The 14,080-nt window shown below is 47.5% G+C and overlaps 3 pseudogenes; all 3 read left to right on the top strand.

Moving 5' to 3' along the window:
- The first annotated feature begins 89 nt into the window (after nucleotides 1-89).
- On the top strand, nucleotides 90-3,735 carry LOC117189408 (annotated as a pseudogene).
- Nucleotides 3,736-6,182: 2,447 nt separating this feature from the next.
- On the top strand, nucleotides 6,183-10,076 carry LOC117191515 (annotated as a pseudogene).
- Nucleotides 10,077-10,738: 662 nt separating this feature from the next.
- Nucleotides 10,739-12,773, top strand: LOC117190928 (annotated as a pseudogene).
- The last annotated feature ends 1,307 nt before the right edge of the window (nucleotides 12,774-14,080 follow it).

Raw genomic sequence — 14,080 nt, 5'->3', positions numbered from 1 at the left:
GAGGGTGTGTACTGTACCTCCAGAGTGCCATGGACTTGGCCCGTGCCCTGGCCGAGCATTCAGTCATCGATTTTCAGTCGCACCGTGCAGCACACGTTGTCCTTCGCTCAATTGTCAGTCAAACACTCGTCCGCGTAGTCGTACCTGATTCTCAGTTGCGCTGCAATCAAAGTAATCGTTCTCATAATGGAGGGAAACCGTGATTTTTTCAATGAAATCATTGGCAATATTGATGATTTATTTGGTATGTAACACATATCACACATAAACACCATACATTCGGGGTTTATTTATCCACAGAAAGCACTTGAAGCACCGTCGCCTTTTCTTCAGCACCCATTTGGCAAGCTCCCTCATTCGTGCTCGTTTCCGTGTATCAGTATCTGTGTCTCTGTACATGCTTTGGTGTTCATCATCCCGCTGTGTGTGTGTGTGCTGTGTAAAATGATAATCATCAAATCCAAAAATTACACCCAATGCCGCAGTTCCCGACGATCTGCACAGTGCCCGGCGAGAGCTGCAGGATGGTGAGATCTCACGCACTCTGGAGCGCTGTTACAACGTGATAGCGGAATCGGGAAAGCTTTTGAGCGCCAGCACGGCCTCGGCCCTGTCGCACCGGAAGCCACTGAGCGCCTCATCGCTGAAGTTGTCGGTGACCAGCTTCCTGAGCCGCTTCCTCAAGCGTGCCGTTTACGAAAAGATCAAGCGCCGCCAGACGCGACTCGACCACAGTCTCTCGCCTACTCTTCCATGGGGAACGGCGGTCGACTGAATATGGCCGCCTTCGTCTACGACGATCAGTCAATTCTGGTCACGCGTTGCATTGTGGAGGCCTTGCGCAATCTCGACCAGCTGGAGCTTCCCCTGAACCTGACCATTGGCCAATTGGAGCAGGCCGAGCGCCTCATGATGGGCAAGATATTCACGACCAGCTTTGCGGATGCCATTGGGGAGACGGAGTCCGGCAATTACTATACCCTCACGGAGCTGCTCGAGCCCGATTCGGAGGTGACCCTAATGCTCAGCAGTTTGGGTCTGATGACATCCCTGCTGGACACCAAAGACCTGGTGCAGGCAGCCGAGTCGACAGCATTTAATGGTGCCTCTGGCCCTATGGCCGGGGCGTCTTTGTTAATTCCGGCCGTGTGGCTGAACTGCCAGGAGCATTTGCGCGTGATCTCGACGACGAGCAGCAAGGATCCGGGCGATATGGGAGCGGCCTATACGCGGGTGGGACGAGCCGTGACCTATCTGGAGACGCAGCTGCACTTTAAGGAGAGCTATCTGCTCGGATATTTGCAATCTAGGCCAGCCTTCCTGGGCACAGGCCTCAAAATGACGACGATCGTGAAGCTGCCCAATCTGATGAAGGAGATGGACAACCTAAGGCACCTGTGCGACGTGCGAGGGCTCAGCATGGTGACGAACCGCCTGTCCAAGCTCACGGTGCGGCTCATCAATATGCAGAGCATGGGCATTGTGGAGTATGTGCTGTTCCAGGACTATTGCACCGCCGTAACCAATATACTGTCCCTCGAGAAGGACATGTCGCTGACAAATTCAAAGCACATTGCCACCATGCTGGTGAAGATCTTCAAGCGCAAGAAGAACAGCATTGTGGATCGCAATTGAGCCTCCGGCGAATAGGATGGGATGTGATGGGATGGGTCCCCATACCCCCAATGTACATAACATACATGCTCGTACTCGTACCCGTACCTACTGTTATCTTAGAAACATACTTATATAGATCCTAACTTGATCGATTCTTGACTCTTGTGTGCCCAGCATTGCCATCAATATCCACCTACTCCTCCGCTTACGCTGAGCTTCTTCGTACGCCGCACATATTCCAAATTCCGTAATCGTACGTTCTGATTTCAGTTTACACCTACGTACATACGTCCCGGGAATGTGATCTTGTTCCGATTTCCATATGATTTGCAATGTTTCTTTGAGTTCCACCATCGGCATCAGAATCTTCGTTTGTTACCTTGAATCAAACCAGGGACCTTGTCCAAATACATCCAAGCCACCGGATGGGACTGCCCTTAACCTGCAGTAGTATGCTCTCACGGTTCGGGCAACGCGAAGGGGCACATGCCCATGCGGCAACACAACGGACCTTTTATAGGTCCAAGTGAGCTTGGGGGCGGGAGGCTCTTATCCCCCCCCCCCCCCTCCCGGCTACCGCCTTAACCTAAGCTAACCTACCTTCTCTACCCCCCAAAACCTCCTGCTCCTCTCGCTTTGTGTATAGTATAGATTTCCTGGGACTCTATCCCATGAGTGTGATACCCCCCGATCCCTGAGATGGAGAGAATGACTAATGCTATATGTTCTCTGTGCAGGTCAGGCGCAGTCCATGAGCTTTCAGGCCAATCCCATCTTCAAGACGGAACAGGGAAAATATCTGGCAGACTGTGAGTATTTAGGAATACGGAATGGAGTCCACCGATAACATGTATACATTATTTAAGCTCTGGCCGATCACCTGATCAGGGCTCTCACCGAGATCGCTAACAAACGGCCCAAGGATCCCGTGGCCTATCTCACCGGCTATCTGCAGCACTTCATGGGTGAACGGAAGCCCATCACCGAAGTGGAAGTCCACACGGGCACTTCCACCTCCAATGCCATGGTCAAATCTAATCCGTTGCCGGTTGGCGGTCGCAATGGCATCGGCAATGCAGATCTCATCGAGCTAGATGACCGATCGCTGGCCGAAGAGGAGGATATTCTGACCGTCCAGCATATGGAGGAACCGGACGAGCATGGGCAGAGCATGTTGCATCGCCGCGGCGCACTGTACACCCTCATCGAGGAGTCTGGCATCGATATCAGCTACCGGGATGAGCTATATCGCACCGCTCGCGATGTCTCCTTTCAGGCCAATCAGCCCAACAATGCGGCAGAGATCGATCGCTATATCCTGGCCCAGGCGCCATCGTAGGATCGGTCGCCAAACCATTGCATTGAGATCAGAATACATCTTTTCAACTCTTTTTTCAGGACAAGTGGAACCCTTTGATCAACTGGCATTGCAGGGCTACGATCACATCCTGGACATTGAGGATGAGAGCGGTCAGTCATTGGGGATGTGGTTGCCACCCGACAGCACGAAGCCCTGGGCAAGTTCTTGGAAAAACTGCGTGGGCTGGAGGAGACCCGCGAGGAGCTGCACCAAATGATCAGGGAGAACAATATGGAGAGAGTGAGGGAGCTAACCGCCGTCTCCAATGCCAAGTGGTTGATTAAAACCAAGAACTACTACGGTACCACCAACGTTTCCCACAATACAAGAACCATTTTTGATTCGATTCTTTTGATTCGCAGGTCGAACCGCCCTGCACATAGCAGTGCTGAAGGAGTCCGAGGAAATGGTTCAGCACTTGGTGAAACTCTGTCCCGAGGCACTGAAGATCACAGATAATGTAAGTGCGTCTTACTTTAAGGTTTATTCAATGATTCTACTTGTTTTAACCACCAGCTGGAACGCACTGTTCTGCACTATGCCATGGGCACCAACTCACTGGAGAGCGTCAGTCGGATACTGATTCAGAACGGGGCAAGCGCACCGCTAAAGACCTGAAGGGCCGGCAGCCAAGTTATTATTTCATCAACAAAGCGGACATACTGCGACTTCAGGAAGAGGAGGAGGAGAGTCGCTAAAGATCGTTCTCTGGTTGTAACTCGAGTCAAGCAATATGTATAGAATAATGTTAGCGTTATAGTGCAATAAAAGAAATATACTCGTATCGAACACCTGAAATGGTTTCAGAAACCCCACTCAAGCTGGAGCATGGCGCCTTGATTGATTAAAGCGCTTCGCTATCGGCTCGTGCCCCGAGGGACGCTATATTTTGGAGGTTGGATCGTGTGAAGCATGTGTTGGGTGTGCACAGATCCGATAGGTTGTAGCATATCACATACAACGATTGTTGTGTGTGGCGGTGCCACTCGAGCTGGTCGGGGGTGTATCGGGCAGGACTGGTGCACCCGCTGTCTCCGGCTGTATGGTCGGTAGTATGGGGGGGTTCCTATACTGGTCCTTTCCTTTACGTGCTCGCGTCGATGCATTATCTTATTATTTTTGTTCGCTGGGGGAATTAGAAGGGACAAAGCAATTAAGGGGAAAGGGAAGTTGGCCTCCGCCATGCATATCCGAACCGACGGGTAGCTGTGCTGGTGTTGGGTGCAACAGCCATGGCCCTCCCAACCTTGATCATCCTAATTCCGGAGAAAATATGGCTTATGGATGATACCTTTTCTCGCCTGGGGTCATACTCCACTCTCCCTCATCGATCCCTGCATGGCTCCTAAACAAAAATCTTCTAACAAATCATTTCCAAATCATTAACAATATTTATTTTTAACGATAGGGCCTAAAGCTAAATACATGGGTAGAAAGAAAATTATATATATTTAAGGGTAGAGTATAAGCTAGGGCAATAAGAGAAATAAAAATATAGGAATAATAATTTTAAATAATATTAATAATATGTATGATCTCAAAAACAGATGATAGGGTACTGGGAATAATTTCATGAATATTTAACTAGGAACTTTTGTAATTTAAGATTTCTTCATTTTCGTTATTTTCGTATTAATGCAAAAAGTAAGTGTAACTAATCACAGTAGCATAGGTGTGAAACACCTGCTGCCGCTGATCTGCGCTAAAGCTTAAAGCTTCCAAAGCTCTTGAGCTTTTCGTGGGATTAAGGCCACTTTACAACAAAAAAAGCTCCAACATAATTTAGGGAAAAATCTAAGAATACGGCCGACCGGGCTCATGTATGGTTTTTTTGTCTCTTTATGTTAAAAGTTTATAAACGATAACTGGGAGTTCGTTCACTTACGTACTTTCATGTTCCGGCCACGTTCAAAAGATCTTTCGGCGAGGGGAATACCTGTAAATTTTAGAGAGAGAGCACACACACATGGACACGCATGACCACGGCTAACACCAGATTATCTTGATCTTATTTTCTTTTCCTTTTTGTTTAGGGACTTTTTTTGGGCATATATAGTTCATAAATCAAATTATTCCATATTTAACTTCTATATATTATTCTTTATTCAATATTTATTCGTTTATTCAGGTTCGTTGGGGTAGGTCTTGATACATAGACCAAGGTGTGGGCGCACGGAAAAACTCCAAGCAGCTGGTTTCGTTTCACGGGCACAAAGGGGTCAACGGCCTAAGAAGCGCACATATGTTCTTTGGGAGTAAATGCACAATGGGCCACAAAGAGGTTCATACGAGTTCTGCCCGTTCCGTTGGGGTTTATTTAATACATTTAACCTGCACATGTCATGATCTGACTTTTAGGTTAGGGCGAAGCACGGTGGCAAAAAAAATTCGGGTCAGGGTCTCTTTTTCCTTGGACGAGTCTGGTTATTCCTTGTCATTAGCAAGGAAGATCACTTGACACTTTTTGTTTAGGGCTCTTGGCCCGGTGGCTGGATGGCCCACTCTCGGTCGCGACGGCTCGCGTTGGGGCGGCGAAGAGCTTGCTGCGGCCGGCGCTAAAGCTCGGAAACGGCTGAGGGGCCGCCCTCTGTCGGCGCTGAAGCTCGGGAACTGCTGAAGGGCTCGCTGTGGTGGATGGCGTTGGGTCTTTATGTCGAGCTTCCCAACTCTACGGTGGCCCGCTTTGGGGCGATCGTCGGAAAATTCGCACCATCCTCTGCACAGTGGATCGGGGATTGGTTTCTCTTCTGGGTGGATGGGGTCTTGCTGTCGAAAGGCCGGCGGATCGTGCTGATCTCCCGAGAACTTTTATTTGATTTGTAACTTTTATTAAAATTTTTTTTTTTTTAGAGCTGGATAAGTACGTCCGTACTGTTCGGATACCACGAGGAGAGAGAGAGCTGCTTCTCCCGGAAATCAAGGCCTCCTCCAATCTTTCTTCCCTTTTTCTTTTGGATTTGTCAAAATGACAGTGGGAGGAAGAGGCCGATTAAAACGTCAGCCAAAAGAAATAATATGGGCAGCCCACGGTGACGAAGCGCACCCAATAGATGGCGTGTTAAAAGCTTAGATTTCTTTAACCCAAAAGAAGGCTTAGCCAATTCGGGTAGCATAATTTTAGGGAAAATTAAGACGTTGATGCAAACAATTTTTACAACAAGCGCACTACAAGGTCCAAGGGGTAAACACGGTCAAGATAATTGACATGGTCAGCGATAAGATTACACGTAAGCCCCGGGGCTCTCCAGAGCTCAAACTGTCTCTTGATTAAGCGCATGACTGCGACCAGAGGTCTGGCAGAGTATTTGATGCTTCGTAAATGGGGGGCCTTTCCTTTTCGATCGCTATCGGTACGGTGTAGATCTCCGCATCCGGATTAAAATCGTGGTACCCTCCCATTCATTAAGAACCATGAAATTCCTATCACTTGTACTCCCTATCTCGCTGTGGGCATGATTTCTGGCTTCGTTATCGATATCGTGTTTGTCAAGTGCTCTGATTTACTCTCCATAACGCGGTTCTCACTTCAGACTGCGATTAGTCCCACTAAAAACCGAGTACGCGGAAGGTGTAAAGTAAGCTGACAGTCGGTTGCAAATTGAGTTGCCTCTCGATCCTGAATGCTACTTTATAAAGTGTATCTAGTTGAGTGATTGGCATTAAACAGACTTATTTGACAATTTCTCAGGTCCCGTAATTGGCCAACGGCATGTGCAGACCTTTCTGCTCTTCCTGTCGATCGTGGTCAACTATATGGCCAAGTTTAATGCTGGCGTGGCAATTGTGGCCATGACGAATTCCGAAAGCACCAATCCCAATTTCCCTGTAAGTCTGCCGCATCTCTGTTCTGAGCATTAGCCTAACCCTTTACTATTTTTCCTCCAGGAATATGATTGGGATGGAAAGCAGCGCTCGTATATCCTGTACAGCTTCTTCTGGGGCTACATCATGACACAGTTCCTCGGTGGCTGGCTCTGTCGTCGCTTTGGCGCAAGGATGACCATGTTCGTGTCGACTATTGGATCGGCTCAGCTGGCCCTGCTTCCGCCTTGGTGCAGCTCCTGGGGCGGCTGGCAGGCCTATTGCGTCATTCGTATGGCGATGGGCCTGTTCCAGGGCTTTTTATTCCCCTGCATCCACGCCCACCTCGCCAACTGGAGTCCCGTAAACGAGCGCAATCGTCTGGGCGCCCTGGCCAATACGGGTCTCGACTGTGGCACTCTGCTGGCGATGTTTGCCAGTGGCCAGATTGCCGCTTCTAGCATGGCTTGGCCCGGAATCTTTTACATTTCGAGTGCCGTTGGCGTGGCCTGGTGCATCATCTGGCTGATCTTCGGCGCTAACACGCCTCGGGAATCCAAGTACATCAGCGATGAAGAGCTAAACTACATTGAGACCTCGATCAACTCCAGTCGCACGAAGGAGGCGGAGGATTAGAAGGCGAAGGGGCCAATCCCGGTTCCCTGGGGAGCCATATGGAGTTCCGTTCCGTTCTGGGCCCTGATGATCACGCGCTGTTGCCAGTCCTGGGGCTATTCCACGCTGCAGACGGAGATGCCTTCGTACATGAACGGTGTCCTGCTGATGGACATGAAGAATAATGCCATCTTCTCGGCACCCTCGTGCCCTACTTGACCTCCTGGGTGATGGCCTTTGTGTATGCGATCATTGCGGACATCCTGCTAACAGGAGGAACCATGACCATCACAGGGATCCGCAAGACGTTCAATTCCATATCGTTCTTTATTCCCGCCATCATTTTGATCGGCATCGGATTCCTGGACAGCGAGTAGAAGACCCTGGCCGTTGTCTTGATGTGCGCTAATGTGGGTATCAATGCCGGAAGCACCATCGGCAGCACGATCAACACAATCGATCTGTCGCCCAACCATGCTGGCATCCTCATGGGTATCGTCAATACGGCGGGCAACGTTGTGCCCATTCTAACGCCCCTCTTGGTTGGCGTTATCGTAACGGATGATGTAAGTCCTGATCCCTATATGATCCCTACGTGGTTCACCTGATTATAAATTTAATAAAAATAAAAATTTCGAAGGAATAATGTTCCAATAGAAAATCATTATCGGCTGGTCCGTGGTCATATAAGCACAGTATTTCTTAGAATATTCAAAACTAATTGATAAGACATAAAAAGTACAAATAAATCAAATATAAACCTATTTCCGTGTCAATTTTGATGAAGCTTTGATGAAGGGCAATGGCAGTTCGACATAAGTCCATAGAAATTTCATTATCTAACATAGATTATTGCTGGAGCTATCAGAAGTATTGAACGTGTTTAATGCCCATGCGATTGACGTATGGGTCGGGTGAGAACAAGATCGATGGGTGTTCAATTAAATTGACATTTCAGTTTATCCACTAAGGGTCCGAAAAACTGTGACTTCGATAAGGGAAAACCATGCCATCGTAAGTGCTTTGGCTTAGAAGGGGTTGTAGTGCTCTTGGAAAGTTTAGCTGTTTCTGGTATTCCCCATTACGCGTGTCAGGGCCGCCTATCTCAAGTGGTGGCTATTGTCCAGAGGTTTATGGTATCAGCTGATGACTGGAGAATGACCAAGATCCACTGTTGCCTTAGGTCAGCGCTCTGGATGTTGGCTTATACATACATATATATATATAGTTAAATATGCGACACTTCAGTTTAAGTTTTAAACGAGGGGGAAAGTTGTGAGTTGCTGCGGACACCGCAACTCTACAGTTATACCCGATACTTAGTCAGTATGGCTCTCCTCCGGCAGACGCCGCTAATATTGAACGACACGACAAAGAGTGCGTGCGAGAGAGACAGAAAATCAGTCTGAGCGTGACTCAAATTGATTTGTTCCTATTGGCTATAAAAATGATCTGATCTGATCCAGATTCAGCAATCTGATAGATATGGTCATTATCTATGATTCTGCGCTTTTAGTTTTCTCGAATGTGCAATATTGTGGATGCAACAGATTTTCGTCCTTTGTGTGGGCGGAAGAGGGTGGAGCGAAATTTTGAGATACACGTTTTATAGTAAGATCTAACAGGAGTGCGGATACCAAATTTGGTTACTCTAGCCTTAATAGTCTCTGAGATTTTTGAATATCCCCAGATTTTCGTCCTTTGCGGGGCGGAAGGGGGTGTGGCGAAATTTTGAAACAAACCCGTCTCGGTCCGATATATTTGGAGTGTGGATACCAAATTTGGTTGCTCTAGCTTTTATAGTCTCTGAGATCTTTGGATTCCGTTTGCGACACTGATCATCATCAGATTCCTGGACAAGGACCAGAAAACTCTGGCCATCGTTCTGATGACACTCAGTGTTGGCTTCAACAGTGGCGCCACCATCGGTAGCTCCATCAACACCATAGATCTCTCGCCGAATCATGCCAGTATTGTAATGGGGATAGTCAATACAGCGGCGAATATAGTGCCCATAGTCACTCCTCTAGTTGTGGGCTTCATCGTGGAGGATACTGTAAGTGGTTGTCACCACTCCATCGAAATATCAATATCTATTAATGGTGTGGAGATAATGTTTTTTATCCCCAATCGGCCGACTAATTATTTCGAATTAAATAAAACTCGGCGCAGAAATAAAATTACGATATGTTCTTTAATGCGTGACATCCAAATTGCAAGTGTGGCTTGCCTGCCCTTTACATTGCCGCTCCGATCGCTATGCGCAGCTTCGCTCGGCCGACGTCGGTAGGCAGACGCAAAGCGGAGATAGCGAAGAGCGAGCTGGCAGAGAGCGTTTAGCAGGGCAAGCAAGCGCAAAGCTTTAACAAACAAATGAGTGACATAGACATAAGTAACAAACAAAATAAGCGGCTGAGGGCCAAGAATTAGGTGCTATTTGGCAAGCAGCTAATCGGCTGGGTTCTGCTCCGAACAAATGGTTTCTCGTTTTTTTTAGAGGGATCGTACACAATGGCAGATTGTGTTCATTATTGCGGCTGTGCTTTTCTTTGTGGGGAAATGCATATATTTGGCCTTTGGGACGGCTGTATCCCAACCCTGGGATGCCGAAGACTTTTTACAGCCCCACGAACCAGAGCTGGCCGAGCGCAAGCCGAAGGCAATCGACGAAAAATCCAGATAGTACAATTTCCGACTCTCCAGACCCGATAGAATTCCTAATCTCCCCACTTGAGTCCGTGCAGCTTTTTCTCAGAGACGCTCACGAGTGGTTCGATGGGGAATCACTCGAGCTTCGAATAGCGAAGAGGTTTAGCCCTAGATTATAGCTGTTTAAATATAAGAACGTTCAATAAATTGATAGAAAGATTGTAAACACTCTTGGGCTCTTTGGGTCGGGTACATTATCGATTAGTTTATTATTTATTTAGCGGGTAGCATCGCTTATCAGGCGCGATCCATTGTTTCACGCGACGTGAACCATAAAGAATAATATTCAAAAAATAAATTAGAATCATTCATTTATGGCCCCATTGACGATGTTAACTGGAAACTACGGTTCGCCTGGTTATAGCACTTAGTTTCCGCTTTAAACGTCCACCTGGATCCGATAGAAGTTCGAGCTTTTCCGCCATAAATCTTTTGGACAAATAAACAAGTCTTTGGCAAATGGGCCATCGCATGGGGAGTGTTTTTCAGCTACCAAGGTGGTAGCTTTGTGTAAACCCAACAATATTTGCATTTGAACCGAGTACTCTCTATACGTATACATATGAATGATCTCTCTTGTACAATAGATCTGGGATGTCAATCAACTTCTGGAATCGAGGAGTTGCGTCAAAGTTAGTAGCGGTGTTTGCTCCGCGCCTCCCAACGACAGGGCATCTTTCTGTGGGAGTCACCTGCGAGTCCGCAAGTAAACACTACCGTAATGTGAAGTAATGGCCAAGTACCCGAAGCTTTCAGCTGTCATATAAATGCTGCTTAAACAATAACGCAAAGGCCCAGAACCGATCCGCCAACCAAACGGTGCAGACCTCAAGATCCTCCCCTCCCCTGCCCTCGCTCGGTTCAGTGCTCGTGAAAAATGACTAACAAAGGTGCTAAAGGGCCTCGCATTGGCATTCGCCATCTGCAATCGTTCCTGCTCTTCCTGGGCCTTACCGCGATGCACATTGCCCGCCTCAATGTTAGCGTAGCCATCGTGGCCATGACCAATGCTGCCACAACAAATCCCAACTTTCCGGTGAGTGTGCACTGAGTTCCTCCATCTAAAGAAATCCATTTCTGACGTGGTCCGTTGTCTACTAGGAATACGAGTGGACGGAAAAGCACAAATCGTACATATTGTCTAGCTTTTATTGGGGCTACATCGTGACCCTCTGTCCAGGCAGCTTCCTTTGTCGTCGGTATGGTGCAAAGGTCGTATTGTTCATTGCCAGCTTCGGCACGGCGGTCTTCAGCATGATGACCCCATGGTGCATCTCCTGGGCCGGCTGGCAGGTCTTCTGCGCCATCCGCATCCTACAAGGTCTGTTCCAGGGCGTGATCTTCCCCTGTGTGACGGAGCACCTGGCGATGTGGTCGCCGCCAGAAGAACGGAACCGCCTGGGAGCCTTCAGCTAAACGGGAACCGACTGCGGCACTGTACTGGCCATGTTCATCAGTGGAATGATTGCCGAGAGTGCCATGGGTTGGCCGGGAATCTCGTATGTCTCGGGGGCTCTCTGTGCCGCCTGGTGTGTCCTTTGGCTGATTTTCGGAACCAACAATGCGCCCGAATCCCGGTTCATTGGCGAAGCGGAGTGCAAGTACATAGAGTCCTCGCTGCAGCACAACGAAGACTTCCATGATCGTATAATTCCTATTCCGTGGAAGGCGATCTGGACGTCCGTTCCGTTCTTGGCTTTGCTAGTAACGCGGTGCGCTGAAACCTATGGACTGAGCACGCTCCAAGCCGAGCTTCCGTCCTACATCAACGGCGTACTCAACATGGACATCCAGAGCAATGCAGTTTTCTCGTCGCTGCCATTCCTGGCCATGTGGCTGCTCTCCTATGTCTATCTGATTACGGCCGATGTCCTGCTCAAGAAGAAGTTCCTATCTTTAACATCCGTGCGAAAGCTGTTCAATACGCTCTCCTTCTGGATACCGGCGGCCGCCCTGATCGGCATTGGATTCCTCAACGCGGAAAAGAAAGTACTGGCCATCGTGCTGATGACACTCAGTGTGGGCGTCAACAGTGGGGCTACGATCGGTAGCTCCCTAAATACCATCGACCTCTCGCCCAATCATGCCGGAATTCTGATCGGTTTGAGCAATACGGTGGCGAATATAATACCCATCCTCACGCCACTGATTGCCGGTGAGATCGTGACCGATAAGGTGAGTCAGCCCTGCCATTGAATGTGAAAACCCCGAAAGCTAATCAATGTATCTCCTGGTTTTTTCCAACTCTTCAGCACGATCGTGGCCAATGACAGATTGTATTTGGCCTGGCCGCCATCATTTTCTTTATGGGAAACTGTGTATTCCTCGTCTGGGGTACGGCCCAGGCGCAACCCTGGGATGCGGAAGACTATCTGAAGCCCAAGGATGCAGAGTCTTGCAGCGAAAAAAAGAGCCCACCGCCTGCGATCGCGCCACCCATCGATCCTGTCTTGGAGCAGACAATTAGCTGGCCAGAGAGGTATACGGTGATGGCGACGGATTGATTTGTGGCGGAAGTAGCGTTGTCGAACAATTGATTTTGTTAATCAGTATTAACTATAAGTAGGTTGTAATTCATATTTATTCTATTTACGTGGCGTGACATTGTTCAAAGTGACCGCCACGATAATTAGATATTGATCTCTAACAACACTGCGCATGTGCCCTGCTGCACATCAATGTTCTCATATCGATGTTCTCATATCGATATTCTTCTTTCGGCGTCGGTCTCTTGCGTATGTTACTCGGAAGCACATATAATTCTGTATACTAATCTTCTGCTGTCTTACAAATAAAATAACTTTAACAGGTTATGGGCCCAGACACCAATTCACCCAGAAACAGTATAAAACAGAAACAGTGAGAAACAATAAACATTGTTTGGTGCTTAGTGAAAAGCAGTGCTAAAAAAATGGCATAGACTCATTAGTGTATGTGTGTACATAGAAAGGCAAAAGAACAAGTTGAACAAATTCGCATTGTGTTTTCTTGATTAGATCTTTGCAGCGAATCGGACCGTTGCCGTGGTTTAAGGTCCAAAATAAAGCAGTCCCAACGGATAAAGAAACACAAAAGCGAACGGGGACGCAAGTGTGTATACCAAAAAGTGCGTATGCCAAGCCGCACAAAACCGCGAGTGTGTATACCCAAAAGTGTGTATACCAAGGCATAGAAAATCGCGAGTGTGTGTGTGTAAATAGCAACTCGGAGGGATACTTAAAAGAAAACGAAAAAACAAAAGAAAGACACGGACAACAGTATTGTCGTCGTAGTTGCTTTGTGCATGAGACGATCGACAGTTACAAATTTTGCACTGTGGGACAATAAGTATAAAAAATGAGTGGAAATATGAATTTCAATATTGAGAAACTGGACGAAAACAATTATAGCACATGGGAAGTTTTGATGAGAAGTGTTCTCATACAAAATGATTTGTGGCCAATCGTCAGTGGTAAAATTGAGCTTAGTGAAAGTGCAACAAATGAGCAGCGTGCAGCTTTTGAACTAAAGGATCAAAAGGCGTTGGCGTCAATTTTACTTTGTGTTAAATCGACCCAACTAAACAATATTAAAAATTGTGTATCGTCGTCACAGGCATGGCAAAAGCTAAATAAAATTCACAGGCCAAGCGGACCAGCAAGGGTAGTGCTTTTAATTAAACAATTGTTGACGTTAAAAATGTCGGATGGTATAAGTGCACAGGAATATTTGCGGAAATTCCAGGTGGTACACGAGGCTTTAGCAGAGGTCAACATAAAGGTTGATGAAAAGATCTTATCAGTTGTGTTGCTAAATGGTTTGCCTAAATCGTATGAAAGTTTTGTTGTTGCGATTGAGACGCGAGATGATTTGCCGAGCTTGAGCATGCTAAAAATAAAAATTTCTGAAGAAGCGAATATGCAGGAAGATAGCATTAGCAAGGAAATTACAAGTAGCGCGGAACTACACGTCAGTTATGACAACAACAATTTTAAGAAA

Source organism: Drosophila miranda, assembly GCF_003369915.1.
Source record: "Drosophila miranda strain MSH22 chromosome Y unlocalized genomic scaffold, D.miranda_PacBio2.1 Contig_Y1_pilon, whole genome shotgun sequence".
NCBI classification, from domain to species: Eukaryota; Metazoa; Arthropoda; class Insecta; order Diptera; family Drosophilidae; genus Drosophila; species Drosophila miranda.
Note: the sequence above shows the minus strand (reverse complement) of the source record. Positions and strands in the feature narration are given on the sequence as shown.